The sequence below is a fragment of the Chenopodium album genome, chromosome 5 (assembly GCF_948465745.1).
Source record: "Chenopodium album chromosome 5, dcCheAlbu1.1, whole genome shotgun sequence".
In the NCBI taxonomy this organism is placed as follows: domain Eukaryota; kingdom Viridiplantae; phylum Streptophyta; class Magnoliopsida; order Caryophyllales; family Amaranthaceae; genus Chenopodium; species Chenopodium album.
The window spans coordinates 57,869,122-57,887,137 of NC_137838.1; the positions used below are offsets into that span (position 1 = coordinate 57,869,122).

The 18,016-nt window shown below is 41.0% G+C and overlaps 42 non-coding genes and 1 pseudogene across 42 annotated transcripts; all 43 read left to right on the top strand.

Annotated features, from left to right (window-relative positions):
- Positions 1-4,473: 4,473 nt before the first annotated feature.
- On the top strand, positions 4,474-4,595 carry LOC145634071 (5S ribosomal RNA; annotated as a pseudogene).
- Positions 4,596-4,791: 196 nt separating this feature from the next.
- Positions 4,792-4,910, top strand: LOC145633648 (5S ribosomal RNA). The gene has a single exon (XR_014112954.1). It is a non-coding gene; the product is annotated as a 5S ribosomal RNA (ribosomal RNA).
- Positions 4,911-5,109: 199 nt separating this feature from the next.
- Positions 5,110-5,228, top strand: LOC145633759 (5S ribosomal RNA). The gene has a single exon (XR_014113061.1). It is a non-coding gene; the product is annotated as a 5S ribosomal RNA (ribosomal RNA).
- Positions 5,229-5,426: 198 nt separating this feature from the next.
- LOC145633691 (5S ribosomal RNA) lies at positions 5,427-5,545 on the top strand. The gene has a single exon (XR_014112996.1). It is a non-coding gene; the product is annotated as a 5S ribosomal RNA (ribosomal RNA).
- Positions 5,546-5,741: 196 nt separating this feature from the next.
- On the top strand, positions 5,742-5,860 carry LOC145633806 (5S ribosomal RNA). The gene has a single exon (XR_014113107.1). It is a non-coding gene; the product is annotated as a 5S ribosomal RNA (ribosomal RNA).
- Positions 5,861-6,058: 198 nt separating this feature from the next.
- On the top strand, positions 6,059-6,177 carry LOC145633663 (5S ribosomal RNA). Its single transcript, XR_014112969.1, has one exon. It is a non-coding gene; the product is annotated as a 5S ribosomal RNA (ribosomal RNA).
- A 198-nt stretch (positions 6,178-6,375) lies between these two features.
- LOC145633924 (5S ribosomal RNA) lies at positions 6,376-6,494 on the top strand. Its single transcript, XR_014113219.1, has one exon. It is a non-coding gene; the product is annotated as a 5S ribosomal RNA (ribosomal RNA).
- A 196-nt stretch (positions 6,495-6,690) lies between these two features.
- On the top strand, positions 6,691-6,809 carry LOC145634040 (5S ribosomal RNA). Its single transcript, XR_014113330.1, has one exon. It is a non-coding gene; the product is annotated as a 5S ribosomal RNA (ribosomal RNA).
- Positions 6,810-7,007: 198 nt separating this feature from the next.
- On the top strand, positions 7,008-7,126 carry LOC145633726 (5S ribosomal RNA). Its single transcript, XR_014113031.1, has one exon. It is a non-coding gene; the product is annotated as a 5S ribosomal RNA (ribosomal RNA).
- A 197-nt stretch (positions 7,127-7,323) lies between these two features.
- LOC145633317 (5S ribosomal RNA) lies at positions 7,324-7,442 on the top strand. The gene has a single exon (XR_014112650.1). It is a non-coding gene; the product is annotated as a 5S ribosomal RNA (ribosomal RNA).
- Positions 7,443-7,638: 196 nt separating this feature from the next.
- On the top strand, positions 7,639-7,757 carry LOC145633435 (5S ribosomal RNA). The gene has a single exon (XR_014112760.1). It is a non-coding gene; the product is annotated as a 5S ribosomal RNA (ribosomal RNA).
- Positions 7,758-7,955: 198 nt separating this feature from the next.
- On the top strand, positions 7,956-8,074 carry LOC145633548 (5S ribosomal RNA). Its single transcript, XR_014112862.1, has one exon. It is a non-coding gene; the product is annotated as a 5S ribosomal RNA (ribosomal RNA).
- A 196-nt stretch (positions 8,075-8,270) lies between these two features.
- LOC145633617 (5S ribosomal RNA) lies at positions 8,271-8,389 on the top strand. The gene has a single exon (XR_014112924.1). It is a non-coding gene; the product is annotated as a 5S ribosomal RNA (ribosomal RNA).
- A 196-nt stretch (positions 8,390-8,585) lies between these two features.
- On the top strand, positions 8,586-8,704 carry LOC145633629 (5S ribosomal RNA). The gene has a single exon (XR_014112935.1). It is a non-coding gene; the product is annotated as a 5S ribosomal RNA (ribosomal RNA).
- Positions 8,705-8,899: 195 nt separating this feature from the next.
- Positions 8,900-9,018, top strand: LOC145633737 (5S ribosomal RNA). The gene has a single exon (XR_014113040.1). It is a non-coding gene; the product is annotated as a 5S ribosomal RNA (ribosomal RNA).
- Positions 9,019-9,216: 198 nt separating this feature from the next.
- Positions 9,217-9,335, top strand: LOC145633802 (5S ribosomal RNA). Its single transcript, XR_014113103.1, has one exon. It is a non-coding gene; the product is annotated as a 5S ribosomal RNA (ribosomal RNA).
- Positions 9,336-9,531: 196 nt separating this feature from the next.
- On the top strand, positions 9,532-9,650 carry LOC145633640 (5S ribosomal RNA). The gene has a single exon (XR_014112946.1). It is a non-coding gene; the product is annotated as a 5S ribosomal RNA (ribosomal RNA).
- Positions 9,651-9,848: 198 nt separating this feature from the next.
- On the top strand, positions 9,849-9,967 carry LOC145633651 (5S ribosomal RNA). The gene has a single exon (XR_014112957.1). It is a non-coding gene; the product is annotated as a 5S ribosomal RNA (ribosomal RNA).
- Positions 9,968-10,163: 196 nt separating this feature from the next.
- On the top strand, positions 10,164-10,282 carry LOC145633642 (5S ribosomal RNA). Its single transcript, XR_014112948.1, has one exon. It is a non-coding gene; the product is annotated as a 5S ribosomal RNA (ribosomal RNA).
- A 198-nt stretch (positions 10,283-10,480) lies between these two features.
- On the top strand, positions 10,481-10,599 carry LOC145633508 (5S ribosomal RNA). Its single transcript, XR_014112830.1, has one exon. It is a non-coding gene; the product is annotated as a 5S ribosomal RNA (ribosomal RNA).
- A 196-nt stretch (positions 10,600-10,795) lies between these two features.
- On the top strand, positions 10,796-10,914 carry LOC145633632 (5S ribosomal RNA). Its single transcript, XR_014112938.1, has one exon. It is a non-coding gene; the product is annotated as a 5S ribosomal RNA (ribosomal RNA).
- A 196-nt stretch (positions 10,915-11,110) lies between these two features.
- On the top strand, positions 11,111-11,229 carry LOC145633673 (5S ribosomal RNA). The gene has a single exon (XR_014112978.1). It is a non-coding gene; the product is annotated as a 5S ribosomal RNA (ribosomal RNA).
- A 197-nt stretch (positions 11,230-11,426) lies between these two features.
- LOC145633752 (5S ribosomal RNA) lies at positions 11,427-11,545 on the top strand. The gene has a single exon (XR_014113054.1). It is a non-coding gene; the product is annotated as a 5S ribosomal RNA (ribosomal RNA).
- Positions 11,546-11,741: 196 nt separating this feature from the next.
- LOC145633662 (5S ribosomal RNA) lies at positions 11,742-11,860 on the top strand. Its single transcript, XR_014112968.1, has one exon. It is a non-coding gene; the product is annotated as a 5S ribosomal RNA (ribosomal RNA).
- A 196-nt stretch (positions 11,861-12,056) lies between these two features.
- On the top strand, positions 12,057-12,175 carry LOC145633674 (5S ribosomal RNA). Its single transcript, XR_014112979.1, has one exon. It is a non-coding gene; the product is annotated as a 5S ribosomal RNA (ribosomal RNA).
- Positions 12,176-12,372: 197 nt separating this feature from the next.
- Positions 12,373-12,491, top strand: LOC145633685 (5S ribosomal RNA). Its single transcript, XR_014112990.1, has one exon. It is a non-coding gene; the product is annotated as a 5S ribosomal RNA (ribosomal RNA).
- A 196-nt stretch (positions 12,492-12,687) lies between these two features.
- Positions 12,688-12,806, top strand: LOC145633697 (5S ribosomal RNA). Its single transcript, XR_014113002.1, has one exon. It is a non-coding gene; the product is annotated as a 5S ribosomal RNA (ribosomal RNA).
- A 198-nt stretch (positions 12,807-13,004) lies between these two features.
- LOC145633708 (5S ribosomal RNA) lies at positions 13,005-13,123 on the top strand. The gene has a single exon (XR_014113013.1). It is a non-coding gene; the product is annotated as a 5S ribosomal RNA (ribosomal RNA).
- Positions 13,124-13,319: 196 nt separating this feature from the next.
- Positions 13,320-13,438, top strand: LOC145633719 (5S ribosomal RNA). Its single transcript, XR_014113024.1, has one exon. It is a non-coding gene; the product is annotated as a 5S ribosomal RNA (ribosomal RNA).
- A 198-nt stretch (positions 13,439-13,636) lies between these two features.
- LOC145633731 (5S ribosomal RNA) lies at positions 13,637-13,755 on the top strand. The gene has a single exon (XR_014113035.1). It is a non-coding gene; the product is annotated as a 5S ribosomal RNA (ribosomal RNA).
- A 198-nt stretch (positions 13,756-13,953) lies between these two features.
- Positions 13,954-14,072, top strand: LOC145633743 (5S ribosomal RNA). Its single transcript, XR_014113046.1, has one exon. It is a non-coding gene; the product is annotated as a 5S ribosomal RNA (ribosomal RNA).
- A 196-nt stretch (positions 14,073-14,268) lies between these two features.
- Positions 14,269-14,387, top strand: LOC145633643 (5S ribosomal RNA). The gene has a single exon (XR_014112949.1). It is a non-coding gene; the product is annotated as a 5S ribosomal RNA (ribosomal RNA).
- Positions 14,388-14,585: 198 nt separating this feature from the next.
- Positions 14,586-14,704, top strand: LOC145633520 (5S ribosomal RNA). Its single transcript, XR_014112840.1, has one exon. It is a non-coding gene; the product is annotated as a 5S ribosomal RNA (ribosomal RNA).
- A 196-nt stretch (positions 14,705-14,900) lies between these two features.
- On the top strand, positions 14,901-15,019 carry LOC145633633 (5S ribosomal RNA). The gene has a single exon (XR_014112939.1). It is a non-coding gene; the product is annotated as a 5S ribosomal RNA (ribosomal RNA).
- Positions 15,020-15,215: 196 nt separating this feature from the next.
- Positions 15,216-15,334, top strand: LOC145633675 (5S ribosomal RNA). Its single transcript, XR_014112980.1, has one exon. It is a non-coding gene; the product is annotated as a 5S ribosomal RNA (ribosomal RNA).
- A 197-nt stretch (positions 15,335-15,531) lies between these two features.
- LOC145633753 (5S ribosomal RNA) lies at positions 15,532-15,650 on the top strand. The gene has a single exon (XR_014113055.1). It is a non-coding gene; the product is annotated as a 5S ribosomal RNA (ribosomal RNA).
- A 196-nt stretch (positions 15,651-15,846) lies between these two features.
- LOC145633755 (5S ribosomal RNA) lies at positions 15,847-15,965 on the top strand. Its single transcript, XR_014113057.1, has one exon. It is a non-coding gene; the product is annotated as a 5S ribosomal RNA (ribosomal RNA).
- Positions 15,966-16,161: 196 nt separating this feature from the next.
- Positions 16,162-16,280, top strand: LOC145633766 (5S ribosomal RNA). The gene has a single exon (XR_014113068.1). It is a non-coding gene; the product is annotated as a 5S ribosomal RNA (ribosomal RNA).
- A 197-nt stretch (positions 16,281-16,477) lies between these two features.
- LOC145633778 (5S ribosomal RNA) lies at positions 16,478-16,596 on the top strand. The gene has a single exon (XR_014113079.1). It is a non-coding gene; the product is annotated as a 5S ribosomal RNA (ribosomal RNA).
- Positions 16,597-16,792: 196 nt separating this feature from the next.
- Positions 16,793-16,911, top strand: LOC145633789 (5S ribosomal RNA). Its single transcript, XR_014113090.1, has one exon. It is a non-coding gene; the product is annotated as a 5S ribosomal RNA (ribosomal RNA).
- A 198-nt stretch (positions 16,912-17,109) lies between these two features.
- Positions 17,110-17,228, top strand: LOC145633800 (5S ribosomal RNA). The gene has a single exon (XR_014113101.1). It is a non-coding gene; the product is annotated as a 5S ribosomal RNA (ribosomal RNA).
- Positions 17,229-17,424: 196 nt separating this feature from the next.
- Positions 17,425-17,543, top strand: LOC145633813 (5S ribosomal RNA). Its single transcript, XR_014113113.1, has one exon. It is a non-coding gene; the product is annotated as a 5S ribosomal RNA (ribosomal RNA).
- Positions 17,544-17,739: 196 nt separating this feature from the next.
- LOC145633825 (5S ribosomal RNA) lies at positions 17,740-17,858 on the top strand. Its single transcript, XR_014113124.1, has one exon. It is a non-coding gene; the product is annotated as a 5S ribosomal RNA (ribosomal RNA).
- The last annotated feature ends 158 nt before the right edge of the window (positions 17,859-18,016 follow it).

Consider the following 18,016-nt stretch of genomic DNA (forward strand, 5'->3'; position numbering starts at 1 on the left):
AACACTTACCAAACTATTGAGAATAGTGATGGGCTACGCCAAAGCGAGGCATTACTACTTTCCTAAGAACGCAAGGTATGTTGATGGGTTTGCCAAAGCAAGACATCATAATACATGTTGGTTTTGGTTAAACTCAACGATATGAGTGATGGAGTGCTCACAAGTCATGGAAAAAGAGATAAATTATTACAAGAGCATTAGCTGCGACGATTTATCTAACCATGAGTGGCTTGGAGCCTTTAGCAAAGAGTTTCTTATCTTAAAGTGATAGTGTTAAGACAAGCCAGAGCATGCTTAACCCTCATTGATTCTTTGGATCTTGGAATCGACTTATTCTCACCAAATAGGGGCAAATTTAATGTGTTAATAAGACATTTAAACAAGTTTGAAATACTACTAAAAATAGGCCTATTTTCGATGGAAAAATTCTGTCGGAAACACCCTGAAATTCGTCGGAAAAGGTGTTTCCGACGAAATTCCGTCGGAAATGGTTGTCGGAAACGGCATGGTAGGAAAAACCACCTTTTCCGTCGGAAACACTTTTCCAACGTGTAGGGAATATTTCAAGCGTTAACCCCTAGCTTGAACCCCATTGTGATCATACACTAAAGTACGGTGGCGTCTAAAGGGAAAGAAGATAGAGCAAAAGAGTAGCCAACAAGTTTTTTAGGAACTTGTAAACCGTTCACGAGGTGAAGGTTACATCCCTTAACGATCCAAGAGATCGTCAACTCCATAAGGTCTTGAACCAAATAGGGTTCGGGGATGAAGGTACAAATCCAACCTAAAAGAGATTGAACCTGCCCTAATAATAGGCCTCTACTTTATTCTGATCGTATTCATGTGCGCTTTCTGACTAACATGCAATCAATAGGTTTAACCCTAAACCTGTTTATCTATGTTGGTTGAATATTAATGCACAAATAAATCTATTATTGGTGATCACTTGAATTATAATCAAATTAATCCTAAACAATATTATTAATATCTTATTAAGCGTGATTACAAGTACCAATTCTCTTTAAACATGCATAAAAGGCGTGATCAAGCAATAACAATAATAATATCAAGCAACATAATAATAATAAATCATATATATAAATTATAATTAAAATAATCATGTTAAAGCATAATAATAGCAAGATCCTAGGCATGATACTAACAAGATTAATAACAAACCCTAGCATGTCACTAAGCATATAAAAATCAAAGCTTTAACCCTAACATGATACTAACAATCATAAAATATTAGAAAAGAAAATAGGAAGCATCATACTTTTAATCATACTTGATATTAAAATTACCCTAGACATGATACTAGGAACTTATTGTTGTCACCCTAAACACCAAATTAAGAAAAACATCCTAACATGATACTAGGAATCAAAATAACAACCTAAGCATGATTTCTACATAATAACATCAATAAAACCCATTAAAGTACTTACTTGGATGCCTCGTACCTCTTTCTAATAACAAAATACACACGTTAGTAACTTCAAGGAAAATAATAAACGAAACAATTAAATTAAATAATAAAAAGAGAGATTTGGGACCAAACCCTCAGAAATTAAACCTTTCACATCTAGGGCGAAGGCAACTTCGAATATGGCTAGGTGTATCCTAGTCTTGCGAATGCGGAATTTTGTATTTGAGAGAAAGCTAGTTTAGAAAAGAGAGAGAGAGTAATCAAGAAAATCTTGATGAGAGTTGGTGAATAAAAACGGGGTTTTTAGGAAGCTATTTATAGAGAAAATCAGCCAAAAAGATAAAAAATCAAAACAGAGTTCTAACGCGTAAAACCAGGTTAGCGCCAGACGCTAACGTTAGCGCCAGGCGCCAAGCGTAGCGCCAGGCGCCAAGCGTAGCGTCAGGCGCTACTGCTGGCGTTTGGCGCTGACTAAGTTTTTGACGCGTTTTCTTAAAATCAGATAGAAATTGCCGTATAGGAGGATAAAATCGTATTTTCCTCAAAAACGTTCTTTTATTATGATAAAACTCTAAAAAGTCAACAAAAGTCAATTTATCAATGCTAATTGAATTAGGAATGAAAAGAACCTTCTAAATGAATCTAGAAGACTAAAACCATTCCTAATTGCATTAGGAATGATAAATCTATATTAGGCCCTCCTCTAGATCATTGGGCCGCATATAAGGCTCAAACCGGGCCCAGTTTGGTAATTTGGCCATAACTTCCTCAATATTCATCGGAATTGGGCTTATAATATATCGTTGGAAAGCTCTTTTCAAACCCTATCCAACTACACTACTATTGGACCCATATCATGTACCAACCAAACTAGATTGGCTGTTTTCTTAAAATAGGTTTTCAAAATAGAGAGAAGAGAAAAGAAATTAAAACTATCCGCAACACTAAACTTTCCACACTTTCATTTCATTCGATTATGATTCGACGTGAAAGGTACTCATCACTGGGTTTTGTTTTGGGGAGACACAAATGGGTGCCTACACAACGGAATTTTCCGTTGTTTGAGATTTACCGGCACCAAAAATTTCCGACGGAATAGTATATTCGATCGAAAACTTCTGACGAGAATTTCGTCGGAAAGTTCTTTTATGCAATTAAAAACTATGTCGCGCCACCACCGACACGGCATTTCACCACCTCTAACCACCTAAAATGCCGCTATCAACCTCACCTTAACCGACCTACGAGCTCCCACCACATCACCTTAACCGAATGCACAACCCCACTTCACCTTAACCGAACCCACCACCCCACTTCACCTAACCCACACCAAAACCCAAATCCACTCCTAACTGAACCCACACTCAAACTCACCTACTTAAAACCACCCACCCACCTAACTGACCCCCTTATTGAACCTACCCAAACCCACCCACATAAAACCACCCACCAACCTAACCGACCCCCTAATTGAACCCACCCAAACTCAAATACCCAAACCCACCCACCTAAAACCACCCAATTAGATCTTGTACACCAAACACCCGAAAATAATAAATAAATAAATAAAAATAAAAAACCACCACACCACGGCACCACCAACCGAAAAAATTAACAAAAAAACAAAAAATATTTAGAGAGTCAAAAAACATACCTTAATAATAGAAATTGGCTTTGAATTATTAAATTTGATTTAAATAGTCCAAATTCGACCATAAAAAGTCTAGATCTAGACTTCTTATGGTTAAATTTTACCAAAAACCATTGATTTCTAAAATATTGGGAAACCACCACCGCCGTACCACTCACCGAAATAAAACAGAGAAAGAGAAGATAAATGAGGAGATAGAAAGAGAAGGAGGATATAGAATGAGGAGAGGGTAGAACAAAAGAGGAGGAGATGTATAGAACGAAAGAGTATGAGATGACCAGAGAAGAAGATAGGATAGGAGAGGAGAGAGAAAGAAGAGAGGCAGATAGAAGGAGTAGAGGAGAGAGATGAAAGGAATGATGTCCTTCGAACAAGTGTATTATTACGATAGAGGGTTCAGAATTATTAGAAAGCTAACTATTCAGTAAGGTCAAGTAATCAGAATGCCTAGGTGGAGACCGCTTCCGATCAGTAATAATGTATAATTAATATTACAGCTTAATCTTGACTGAACCCTTCGGGTCACACCTAAGCAACTAACGAACGGAAGCGACGAATTAATTCGGAAGGAATTAATGAGTCGCCCGAGTAATTAATATTTAGACGTCGGAAATTCGAGCTTGGAGCGTCAAAACCGAGCGTCAGAAGTCAAGTCAAAATGATAAAAAGACGAGACGAGAAAATAACTAATAAATCAACATAATGACCAAAATACCCCTAGCATCAGAAAGCTGAGTGCTAGGGGAATGGCCGAGCTAGCAGCCCGCACCAAGTGCGGGGCTTACTAGCAAGCCGAGGCTAACAACCCGTAAATGGTGCAAGGCCAACTAACAGCAGCCCGCACGAATGTGCTGGGCCTGCTGGCTGAGGTTGGCAGCAGCCATGGCAGCCCACTTGGGGTGCCTTGGTGCCCAAGTGGGGATGCCATGTGGCGCAAGCTAAACGGGATTGGGCGTGATGTGTTGGCCGGTTTTTAGAGAGGGAGTGGGGAGCAAGCTTCCCCCCCTCCCCCCTTCCTCCAAATAGTCCTCACCTAACCTGTCATGTGAGCTTGACACTTGTTGATTAATTAGTAGCTTGATTATTTTTTTTTATTTTAGATTTAAAATAAAATGGAAAAATTAAATCTCCCACGTGGAAAGATGATGGGACACCTACATTTGAAAAACAGTTTTTGACCATGCTAGAGTCCTTTTTTTGCTATATTTTTGGGCCAAACCCCCTTCGGAGGTTTGCATTGCATAGATCTCAAAAAGTTACACAATTTGAAAACAAAAATTATTCAATTTGGACACGCGAAGACAAAGTTATTACATTTTATAATTTTCATCAAAAAAATTCCACCAAAAACAAGGTAAATTGCTTTAAAAAAGACAGGTAAAACAATAATTAAGAATACCATCACGTCACCAGCACTAATGCACCGGATCCCATCAGAACTCTGCTGTTAAGCGTGCTTGGGCGAGAGTAGTACTAGGATGGGTGACCTCCTGGGAAGTCCTCGTGTTGCACCCCTTTTTTGCCGAATTCGTAATTTTTATTTGTTTTCGGTTATTTTTAGATGGGAAATGGTTTGGGACGCGTAGATCTACAAAAAAAATAATTTGAAAAAAAAATGTTTAATTCGAACGATCGGGGACAAAGTTACGGCATTTCGAAGGAAATCAGGGGCTGGAAAAGGTATAAATACAAAATAGCACAATAAGTAAATGGGTGCGATCATACCAGCACTAATGCACCGGATCTCATCAGAACTCCGCAGTTAAGCGTGCTTGGGCGAGAGTAGTACTAGGATGGGTGACCTCCTGGGAAGTCCTCGTGTTGCACCCCTATTTTGCCGAATTCGTAATTTTTATTTGTTTTCGGTTATTTTGAGATAGGAAATGGTTTGGGACGTGTAGATCTACAAAAAAAAACCAATTTGAAAAAAAAAATGTTTAATTCGGACGATCGGGGACAAAGTTACGGCATTTCGAAGGAAATCAGGGGCTGGAAAAGGTATAAATACAAAATAGCGCAATAAGTAAATGGGTGCGATCATACCAGCTCTAATTCACCGGATCCCATCAGAACTCCGCAGTTAAGCGTGCTTGGGCGAGAGTAGTACTAGGATGGGTGACCTCCTGGGAAGTCCTCGTGTTGCACCCCTTTTTTGCCGAATTCGTAATTTTTATTTGTTTTCGGTTATTTTGAGATGGGAAATGGTTTGGGACGGGTAGATCTACAAAAAAAACCAATTTGAAAAAAAAAATGTTTAATTCGGACGATCGGGGACAAAGTTACGGCATTTCGAAGGAAATCAGGGGCTAGAAAAGGTATAAATACAAAATAGCGCAATAAGTAAATGGGTGCGATCATACCAGCACTAATGCACCGGATCCCATCAGAACTCCGCAGTTAAGCGTGCTTGGGCGAGAGTAGTACTAGGATGGGTGACCTCCTGGGAAGTCCTCGTGTTGCACCCCTTTTTTGCCGAATTCGTAATTTTTATTTGTTTTCGGTTATTTTGAGATGGGAAATGGTTTGGGACGCGTAGATCTACAAAAAAAATAATTTGAAAAAAAAATGTTTAATTCGGACGATCGGGGACAAAGTTACGGCATTTCGAAGGAAATCAGGGGCTGGAAAAGGTATAAATACAAAATAGCACAATAAGTAAATGGGTGCGATCATACCAGCACTAATGCACCGGATCCCATCAGAACTCCGCAGTTAAGCGTGCTTGGGCGAGAGTAGTACTAGGATGGGTGACCTCCTGGGAAGTCCTCGTGTTGCACCCCTTTTTTGCCGAATTCGTAATTTTTATTTGTTTTCGGTTATTTTGAGATGGGAAATGGTTTGGGACGTGTAGATCTACAAAAAAAACCAAATTGAAAAAAAAAATGTTTAATTCGGACGATCGGGGACAAAGTTACGGCATTTCGAAGGAAATCAGGGGCTGGAAAAGGTATAAATACAAAATAGCGCAATAAGTAAATGGGTGCGATCATACCAGCTCTAATGCACCGGATCCCATCAGAACTCCGCAGTTAAGCGTGCTTGGGCGAGAGTAGTACTAGGATGGGTGACCTCCTGGGAAGTCCTCGTGTTGCACCCCTTTTTTGCCGAATTCGTAATTTTTATTTGTTTTCGGTTATTTTGAGATGGGAAATGGTTTGGGACGGGTAGATCTACAAAAAAAACCAATTTGAAAAAAAAAATGTTTAATTCGGACGATCGGGGACAAAGTTACGGCATTTCGAAGGAAATCAGGGGCTAGAAAAGGTATAAATACAAAATAGCGCAATAAGTAAATGGGTGCGATCATACCAGCACTAATGCACCGGATCCCATCAGAACTCCGCAGTTAAGCGTGCTTGGGCGAGAGTAGTACTAGGATGGGTGACCTCCTGGGAAGTCCTCGTGTTGCACCCCTTTTTTGCCGAATTCGTAATTTTTATTTGTTTTCGGTTATTTTGAGATGGGAAATGGTTTGGGACGCGTAGATCTACAAAAAAAATAATTTGAAAAAAAAATGTTTAATTCGGACGATCGGGGACAAAGTTACGGCATTTCGAAGGAAATCAGGGGCTGGAAAAGGTATAAATACAAAATAGCACAATAAGTAAATGGGTGCGATCATACCAGCACTAATGCACCGGATCCCATCAGAACTCCGCAGTTAAGCGTGCTTGGGCGAGAGTAGTACTAGGATGGGTGACCTCCTGGGAAGTCCTCGTGTTGCACCCCTTTTTTGCCGAATTCGTAATTTTTATTTGTTTTCGGTTATTTTGAGATGGGAAATGGTTTGGGACGTGTAGATCTACAAAAAAAACCAAATTGAAAAAAAAAATGTTTAATTCGGACGATCGGGGACAAAGTTACGGCATTTCGAAGGAAATCAGGGGCTGGAAAAGGTATAAATACAAAATAGCGCAATAAGTAAATGGGTGCGATCATACCAGCACTAATGCACCGGATCCCATCAGAACTCAGCAGTTAAGCGTGCTTGGGCGAGAGTAGTACTAGGATGGGTGACCTCCTGGGAAGTCCTCGTGTTGCACCCCTTTTTTGCCGAATTCGTAATTTTTATTTGTTTTCGGTTATTTTGAGATAGGAAATGGTTTGGGACGTGTAGATCTACAAAAAAAACCAATTTGAAAAAAAAAATGTTTAATTCGGACGATCGGGGACAAAATTACGGCATTTCGAAGGAATCAGGGGCTGGAAAAGGTATAAATACAAAATAGCGCAATAAGTAAATGGGTGCGATCATACCAGCACTAATGCACCGGATCCCATCAGAACTCCGCAGTTAAGCGTGCTTGGGCGAGAGTAGTACTAGGATGGGTGACCTCCTGGGAAGTCCTCGTGTTGCACCCCTTTTTTGCCGAATTCGTAATTTTTATTTGTTTTCGGTTATTTTGAGATGGGAAATGGTTTGGGACGCGTAGATCTACAAAAAAAATAATTTGAAAAAAAAATGTTTAATTCGGACGATCGGGGACAAAGTTACGGCATTTCGAAGGAAATCAGGGGCTGGAAAAGGTATAAATACAAAATAGCACAATAAGTAAATGGGTGCGATCATACCAGCACTAATGCACCGGATCCCATCAGAACTCCGCAGTTAAGCGTGCTTGGGCGAGAGTAGTACTAGGATGGGTGACCTCCTGGGAAGTCCTCGTGTTGCACCCCTATTTTGCCGAATTCGTAATTTTTATTTGTTTTCGGTTATTTTGAGATGGGAAATGGTTTGGGACGTGTATATCTACAAAAAAAACCAATTTGAAAAAAAAAATGTTTAATTCGGACGATCGGGGACAAAGTTACGGCATTTCGAAGGAAATCAGGGGCTGGAAAAGGTATAAATACAAAATAGCGCAATAAGTAAATGGGTGCGATCATACCAGCACTAATGCACCGGATCCCATCAGAACTCCGCAGTTAAGCGTGCTTGGGCGAGAGTAGTACTAGGATGGGTGACCTCCTGGGAAGTCCTCGTGTTGCACCCCTTTTTTGCCGAATTCGTAATTTTTATTTGTTTTCGGTTATTTTGAGATGGGAAATGGTTTGGGACGCGTAGATCTACAAAAAAAATAATTTGAAAAAAAAATGTTTAATTCGGACGATCGGGGACAAAGTTACGGCATTTCGAAGGAAATCAGGGGCTGGAAAAGGTATAAATACAAAATAGCACAATAAGTAAATGGGTGCGATCATACCAGCACTAATGCACCGGATCCCATCAGAACTCCGCAGTTAAGCGTGCTTGGGCGAGAGTAGTACTAGGATGGGTGACCTCCTGGGAAGTCCTCGTGTTGCACCCCTTTTTTGCCGAATTCGTAATTTTTATTTGTTTTCGGTTATTTTGAGATGGGAAATGGTTTGGGACGCGTAGATCTACAAAAAAAATAATTTGAAAAAAAAATGTTTAATTCGGACGATCGGGGACAAAGTTACGGCATTTCGAAGGAAATCAGGGGCTGGAAAAGGTATAAATACAAAATAGCGCAATAAGTAAATGGGTGCGATCATACCAGCACTAATGCACCGGATCCCATCAGAACTCCGCAGTTAAGCGTGCTTGGGCGAGAGTAGTACTAGGATGGGTGACCTCCTGGGAAGTCCTCGTGTTGCACCCCTTTTTTGCCGAATTCGTAATTTTTATTTGTTTTCGGTTATTTTGAGATGGGAAATGGTTTGGGACGCGTAGATCTACAAAAAAAATAATTTGAAAAAAAATGTTTAATTCGGACGATCGGGGACAAAGTTACGGCATTTCGAAGGAAATCTGGGGCTGGAAAAGGTATAAATACAAAATAGCACAATAAGTAAATGGGTGCGATCATACCAGCACTAATGCACCGGATCCCATCAGAACTCCGCAGTTACGCGTGCTTGGGCGAGAGTAGTACTAGGATGGGTGACCTCCTGGGAAGTCCTCGTGTTGCACCCCTATTTTGCCGAATTCGTAATTTTTATTTGTTTTCGGTTATTTTGAGATGGGAAATGGTTTGGGACGTGTAGATCTACAAAAAAAACCAATTTGAAAAAAAAAATGTTTAATTCGGACGATCGGGGACAAAGTTACGGCATTTCGAAGGAAATCAGGGGCTGGAAAAGGTATAAATACAAAATAGCGCAATAAGTAAATGGGTGCGATCATACCAGCACTAATGCACCGGATCCCATCAGAACTCCGCAGTTAAGCGTGCTTGGGCGAGAGTAGTACTAGGATGGGTGACCTCCTGAAAAGTCCTCGTTTTGCACCCCTTTTTTGCCGAATTCGTAATTTTTATTTGTTTTCGGTTATTTTGAGATGGGAAATGGTTTGGGACGCGTAGATCTACAAAAAAAATAATTTGAAAAAAAAATGTTTAATTCGGACGATCGGGGACAAAGTTACGGCATTTCGAAGGAAATCAGGGGCTGGAAAAGGTATAAATACAAAATAGCATAATAAGTAAATGGGTGCGATCATACCAGCACTAATGCACCGGATCCCATCAGAACTCCGCAGTTAAGCGTGCTTGGGCGAGAGTAGTACTAGGATGGGTGACCTCCTGGGAAGTCCTCGTGTTGCACCCCTTTTTTGCCGAATTCGTAATTTTTATTTGTTTTCGGTTATTTTGAGATGGGAAATGGTTTGGGACGTGTAGATCTACAAAAAAAACCAATTTGAAAAAAAAAATGTTTAATTCGGACGATCGGGGACAAAGTTACGGCATTTCGAAGGAAATCAGGGGCTGGAAAAGGTATAAATACAAAATAGCGCAATAAGTAAATGGGTGCGATCATACCAGCACTAATGCACCGGATCCCATCAGAACTCCGCAGTTAAGCGTGCTTGGGCGAGAGTAGTACTAGGATGGGTGACCTCCTGGGAAGTCCTCGTGTTGCACCCCTTTTTTGCAGAATTCGTAATTTTTATTTGTTTTCGGTTATTTTGAGATGGGAAATGGTTTGGGACGCGTAGATCTACAAAAAAAATAATTTGAAAAAAAAATGTTTAATTCGGACGATCGGGGACAAAGTTACGGCATTTCGAAGGAAATCAGGGGCTGGAAAAGGTATAAATACAAAATAGCACAATAAGTAAATGGGTGCGATCATACCAGCACTAATGCACCGGATCCCATTAGAACTCCGCAGTTAAGCGTGCTTGGGCGAGAGTAGTACTAGGGTGGGTGACCTCCTGGGAAGTCCTCGTGTTGCACCCCTTTTTTGCCGAATTCGTAATTTTTATTTGTTTTCGGTTATTTTGAGATGGGAAATGGTTTGGGACGCGTAGATCTACAAAAAAAAATAATTTGAAAAAAAAAATGTTTAATTCGGACGATCGGGGACAAAGTTACGGCATTTCGAAGGAAATCAGGGGCTGGAAAAGGTATAAATACAAAATAGCACAATAAGTAAAGGGGTGCGATCATACCAGCACTAATGCACCGGATCCCATCAGAACTCCGTAGTTAAGCGTGCTTGGGCGAGAGTAGTACTAGGATGGGTGACCTCCTGGGAAGTCCTCGTGTTGCACCCCTTTTTTGCCGAATTCGTAATTTTTATTTGTTTTCGGTTATTTTGAGATGGGAAATGGTTTGGGACGCGTAGATCTACAAAAAAAAAAATTTGAAAAAAAAATGTTTAATTCGGACGATCGGGGACAAAGTTACGGCATTTCGAAGGAAATCAGGGGCTGGAAAAGGTATAAATACAAAATAGCACAATAAGTAAATGGGTGTGATCATACCAGCACTAATGCACCGGATCCCATCAGAACTCCGCAGTTAAGCGTGCTTGGGCGAGAGTAGTACTAGGATGGGTGACCTCCTGGGAAGTCCTCGTGTTGCACCCCTTTTTTGCCGAATTCGTAATTTTTATTTGTTTTCGGTTATTTTGAGATGGGAAATGGTTTGGGACGCGTAGATCTACAAAAAAAATAATTTGAAAAAAAAATGTTTAATTCGGACGATCGGGGACAAAGTTACGGCATTTCGAAGGAAATCAGGGGCTGGAAAAGGTATAAATACAAAATAGCACAATAAGTAAATGGGTGCGATCATACCAGCACTAATGCACCGGATCCCATCAGAATTCCGCAGTTAAGCGTGCTTGGGCGAGAGTAGTACTAGGATGGGTGACCTCCTGGGAAGTCCTCGTGTTGCACCCCTATTTTGCCGAATTCGTAATTTTTATTTGTTTTCGGTTATTTTGAGATGGGAAATGGTTTGGGACGCGTAGATCTACAAAAAAAACCAATTTGAAAAAAAAAATGTTTAATTCGGACGATCGGGGACAAAATTACGGCATTTCGAAGGAATCAGGGGCTGGAAAAGGTATAAATACAAAATAGCGCAATAAGTAAATGGGTGCGATCATACCAGCACTAATGCACCGGATCCCATCAGAACTCCGCAGTTAAGCGTGCTTTGGCGAGAGTAGTACTAGGATGGGTGACCTCCTGGGAAGTCCTCGTGTTGCACCCCTTTTTTGCCGAATTCGTAATTTTTATTTGTTTTCGGTTATTTTGAGATGGGAAATGGTTTGGGACGCGTAGATCTACAAAAAAAATAATTTGAAAAAAAAATGTTTAATTCGGACGATCGGGGACAAAGTTACGGCATTTCGAAGGAAATCAGGGGCTGGAAAAGGTATAAATACAAAATAGCGCAATAAGTAAATGGGTGCGATCATACCAGCACTAATGCACCGGATCCCATCAGAACTCCGCAGTTAAGCGTGCTTGGGCGAGAGTAGTACTAGGATGGGTGACCTCCTGGGAAGTCCTCGTGTTGCACCCCTTTTTTGCCGAATTCGTAATTTTTATTTGTTTTCGGTTATTTTGAGATGGGAAATGGTTTGGGACGCGTAGATCTACAAAAAAAATAATTTGAAAAAAAAATGTTTAATTCGGACGATCGGGGACAAAGTTACGGCATTTCGAAGGAAATCAGGGGCTGGAAAAGGTATAAATACAAAATAGCACAATAAGTAAATGGGTGCGATCATACCAGCACTAATGCACCGGATCCCATCAGAACTCCGCAGTTAAGCGTGCTTGGGCGAGAGTAGTACTAGGATGGGTGACCTCCTGGGAAGTCCTCGTGTTGCACCCCTATTTTGCCGAATTCGTAATTTTTATTTGTTTTCGGTTATTTTGAGATAGGAAATGGTTTGGGACGTGTAGATCTACAAAAAAAACCAATTTGAAAAAAAAAATGTTTAATTCGGACGATCGGGGACAAAATTACGGCATTTCGAAGGAATCAGGGGCTGGAAAAGGTATAAATACAAAATAGCGCAATAAGTAAATGGGTGCGATCATACCAGCACTAATGCACCGGATCCCATCAGAACTCCGCAGTTAAGCGTGCTTGGGCGAGAGTAGTACTAGGATGGGTGACCTCCTGGGAAGTCCTCGTGTTGCACCCCTTTTTTGCCGAATTCGTAATTTTTATTTGTTTTCGGTTATTTTGAGATGGGAAATGGTTTGGGACGCGTAGATCTACAAAAAAAATAATTTGAAAAAAAAATGTTTAATTCGGACGATCGGGGACAAAGTTACGGCATTTCGAAGGAAATCAGGGGCTGGAAAAGGTATAAATACAAAATAGCACAATAAGTAAATGGGTGCGATCATACCAGCACTAATGCACCGGATCCCATCAGAACTCCGCAGTTAAGCGTGCTTGGGCGAGAGTAGTACTAGGATGGGTGACCTCCTGGGAAGTCCTCGTGTTGCACCCCTATTTTGCCGAATTCGTAATTTTTATTTGTTTTCGGTTATTTTGAGATGGGAAATGGTTTGGGACGTGTATATCTACAAAAAAAACCAATTTGAAAAAAAAAATGTTTAATTCGGACGATCGGGGACAAAGTTACGGCATTTCGAAGGAAATCAGGGGCTGGAAAAGGTATAAATACAAAATAGCGCAATAAGTAAATGGGTGCGATCATACCAGCACTAATGCACCGGATCCCATCAGAACTCCGCAGTTAAGCGTGCTTGGGCGAGAGTAGTACTAGGATGGGTGACCTCCTGGGAAGTCCTCGTGTTGCACCCCTTTTTTGCCGAATTCGTAATTTTTATTTGTTTTCGGTTATTTTGAGATGGGAAATGGTTTGGGACGCGTAGATCTACAAAAAAAATAATTTGAAAAAAAAATGTTTAATTCGGACGATCGGGGACAAAGTTACGGCATTTCGAAGGAAATCAGGGGCTGGAAAAGGTATAAATACAAAATAGCACAATAAGTAAATGGGTGCGATCATACCAGCACTAATGCACCGGATCCCATCAGAACTCCGCAGTTAAGCGTGCTTGGGCGAGAGTAGTACTAGGATGGGTGACCTCCTGGGAAGTCCTCGTGTTGCACCCCTATTTTGCCGAATTCGTAATTTTTATTTGTTTTCGGTTATTTTGAGATGGGAAATGGTTTGGGACGTGTATATCTACAAAAAAAACCAATTTGAAAAAAAAAATGTTTAATTCGGACGATCGGGGACAAAGTTACGGCATTTCGAAGGAAATCAGGGGCTGGAAAAGGTATAAATACAAAATAGCATAATAAGTAAATGGGTGCGATCATACCAGCACTAATGCACCGGATCCCATCAGAACTCCGCAGTTAAGCGTGCTTGGGCGAGAGTAGTACTAGGATGGGTGACCTCCTGGGAAGTCCTCGTGTTGCACCCCTTTTTTGCCGAATTCGTAATTTTTATTTGTTTTCGGTTATTTTGAGATGGGAAATGGTTTGGGACGTGTAGATCTACAAAAAAAACCAATTTGAAAAAAAAAATGTTTAATTCGGACGATCGGGGACAAAGTTACGGCATTTCGAAGGAAATCAGGGGCTGGAAAAGGTATAAATACAAAATAGCGCAATAAGTAAATGGGTGCGATCATACCAGCACTAATGCACCGGATCCCATCAGAACTCCGCAGTTAAGCGTGCTTGGGCGAGAGTAGTACTAGGATGGGTGACCTCCTGGGAAGTCCTCGTGTTGCACCCCTTTTTTGCAGAATTCGTAATTTTTATTTGTTTTCGGTTATTTTGAGATGGGAAATGGTTTGGGACGCGTAGATCTACAAAAAAAATAATTTGAAAAAAAAATGTTTAATTCGGACGATCGGGGACAAAGTTACGGCATTTCGAAGGAAATCAGGGGCTGGAAAAGGTATAAATACAAAATAGCACAATAAGTAAATGGGTGCGATCATACCAGCACTAATGCACCGGATCCCATTAGAACTCCGCAGTTAAGCGTGCTTGGGCGAGAGTAGTACTAGGGTGGGTGACCTCCTGGGAAGTCCTCGTGTTGCACCCCTTTTTTGCCGAATTCGTAATTTTTATTTGTTTTCGGTTATTTTGAGATGGGAAATGGTTTGGGACGCGTAGATCTACAAAAAAAAATAATTTGAAAAAAAAAATGTTTAATTCGGACGATCGGGGACAAAGTTACGGCATTTCGAAGGAAATCAGGGGCTGGAAAAGGTATAAATACAAAATAGCACAATAAGTAAAGGGGTGCGATCATACCAGCACTAATGCACCGGATCCCATCAGAACTCCGTAGTTAAGCGTGCTTGGGCGAGAGTAGTACTAGGATGGGTGACCTCCTGGGAAGTCCTCGTGTTGCACCCCTTTTTTGCCGAATTCGTAATTTTTATTTGTTTTCGGTTATTTTGAGATGGGAAATGGTTTGGGACGCGTAGATCTACAAAAAAAAAAATTTGAAAAAAAAATGTTTAATTCGGACGATCGGGGACAAAGTTACGGCATTTCGAAGGAAATCAGGGGCTGGAAAAGGTATAAATACAAAATAGCACAATAAGTAAATGGGTGTGATCATACCAGCACTAATGCACCGGATCCCATCAGAACTCCGCAGTTAAGCGTGCTTGGGCGAGAGTAGTACTAGGATGGGTGACCTCCTGGGAAGTCCTCGTGTTGCACCCCTTTTTTGCCGAATTCGTAATTTTTATTTGTTTTCGGTTATTTTGAGATGGGAAATGGTTTGGGACGCGTAGATCTACAAAAAAAATAATTTGAAAAAAAAATGTTTAATTCGGACGATCGGGGACAAAGTTACGGCATTTCGAAGGAAATCAGGGGCTGGAAAAGGTATAAATACAAAATAGCACAATAAGTAAATGGGTGCGATCATACCAGCACTAATGCACCGGATCCCATCAGAATTCCGCAGTTAAGCGTGCTTGGGCGAGAGTAGTACTAGGATGGGTGACCTCCTGGGAAGTCCTCGTGTTGCACCCCTATTTTGCCGAATTCGTAATTTTTATTTGTTTTCGGTTATTTTGAGATGGGAAATGGTTTGGGACGCGTAGATCTACAAAAAAAACCAATTTGAAAAAAAAAATGTTTAATTCGGACGATCGGGGACAAAATTACGGCATTTCGAAGGAATCAGGGGCTGGAAAAGGTATAAATACAAAATAGCGCAATAAGTAAATGGGTGCGATCATACCAGCACTAATGCACCGGATCCCATCAGAACTCCGCAGTTAAGCGTGCTTTGGCGAGAGTAGTACTAGGATGGGTGACCTCCTGGGAAGTCCTCGTGTTGCACCCCTTTTTTGCCGAATTCGTAATTTTTATTTGTTTTCGGTTATTTTGAGATGGGAAATGGTTTGGGACGCGTAGATCTACAAAAAAAATAATTTGAAAAAAAAATGTTTAATTCGGACGATCGGGGACAAAGTTACGGCATTTCGAAGGAAATCAGGGGCTGGAAAAGGTATAAATACAAAATAGCGCAATAAGTAAATGGGTGCGATCATACCAGCACTAATGCACCGGATCCCATCAGAACTCCGCAGTTAAGCGTGCTTGGGCGAGAGTAGTACTAGGATGGGTGACCTCCTGGGAAGTCCTCGTGTTGCACCCCTTTTTTGCCGAATTCGTAATTTTTATTTGTTTTCGGTTATTTTGAGATGGGAAATGGTTTGGGACGCGTAGATCTACAAAAAAAATAATTTGAAAAAAAAATGTTTAATTCGGACGATCGGGGACAAAGTTACGGCATTTCGAAGGAAATCAGGGGCTGGAAAAGGTATAAATACAAAATAGCACAATAAGTAAATGGGTGCGATCATACCAGCACTAATGCACCGGATCCCATCAGAACTCCGCAGTTAAGCGTGCTTGGGCGAGAGTAGTACTAGGATGGGTGACCTCCTGGGAAGTCCTCGTGTTGCACCCCTATTTTGCCGAATTCGTAATTTTTATTTGTTTTCGGTTATTTTGAGATAGGAAATGGTTTGGGACGTGTAGATCTACAAAAAAAACCAATTTGAAAAAAAAAATGTTTAATTCGGACGATCGGGGACAAAATTACGGCATTTCGAAGGAATCAGGGGCTGGAAAAGGTATAAATACAAAATAGCGCAATAAGTAAATGGGTGCGATCATACCAGCACTAATGCACCGGATCCCATCAGAACTCCGCAGTTAAGCGTGCTTGGGCGAGAGTAGTACTAGGATGGGTGACCTCCTGGGAAGTCCTCGTGTTGCACCCCTTTTTTGCCGAATTCGTAATTTTTATTTGTTTTCGGTTATTTTGAGATGGGAAATGGTTTGGGACGCGTAGATCTACAAAAAAAATAATTTGAAAAAAAAATGTTTAATTCGGACGATCGGGGACAAAGTTACGGCATTTCGAAGGAAATCAGGGGCTGGAAAAGGTATAAATACAAAATAGCACAATAAGTAAATGGGTGCGATCATACCAGCACTAATGCACCGGATCCCATCAGAACTCCGCAGTTAAGCGTGCTTGGGCGAGAGTAGTACTAGGATGGGTGACCTCCTGGGAAGTCCTCGTGTTGCACCCCTATTTTGCCGAATTCGTAATTTTTATTTGTTTTCGGTTATTTTGAGATGGGAAATGGTTTGGGACGTGTATATCTACAAAAAAAACCAATTTGAAAAAAAAAATGTTTAATTCGGACGATCGGGGACAAAGTTACGGCATTTCGAAGGAAATCAGGGGCTGGAAAAGGTATAAATACAAAATAGCGCAATAAGTAAATGGGTGCGATCATACCAGCACTAATGCACCGGATCCCATCAGAACTCCGCAGTTAAGCGTGCTTGGGCGAGAGTAGTACTAGGATGGGTGACCTCCTGGGAAGTCCTCGTGTTGCACCCCTTTTTTGCCGAATTCGTAATTTTTATTTGTTTTCGGTTATTTTGAGATGGGAAATGGTTTGGGACGCGTAGATCTACAAAAAAAATAATTTGAAAAAAAAATGTTTAATTCGGACGATCGGGGACAAAGTTACGGCATTTCGAAGGAAATCAGGGGCTGGAAAAGGTATAAATACAAAATAGCACAATAAGTAAATGGGTGCGATCATACCAGCACTAATGCACCGGATCCCATCAGAACTCCGCAGTTAAGCGTGCTTGGGCGAGAGTAGTACTAGGATGGGTGACCTCCTGGGAAGTCCTCGTGTTGCACCCCTTTTTTGCCGAATTCGTAATTTTTATTTGTTTTCGGTTATTTTGAGATGGGAAATGGTTTGGGACGCGTAGATCTACAAAAAAAATAATTTGAAAAAAAAATGTTTAATTCGGACGATCGGGGACAAAGTTACGGCATTTCGAAGGAAATCAGGGGCTGGAAAAGGTATAAATACAAAATAGCGCAATAAGTAAATGGGTGCGATCATACCAGCACTAATGCACCGGATCCCATCAGAACTCCGCAGTTAAGCGTGCTTGGGCGAGAGTAGTACTAGGATGGGTGACCTCCTGGGAAGTCCTCGTGTTGCACCCCTTTTTTGCCGAATTCGTAATTTTTATTTGTTTTCGGTTATTTTGAGATGGGAAATGGTTTGGGACGCGTAGATCTACAAAAAAAATAATTTGAAAAAAAATGTTTAATTCGGACGATCGGGGACAAAGTTACGGCATTTCGAAGGAAATCTGGGGCTG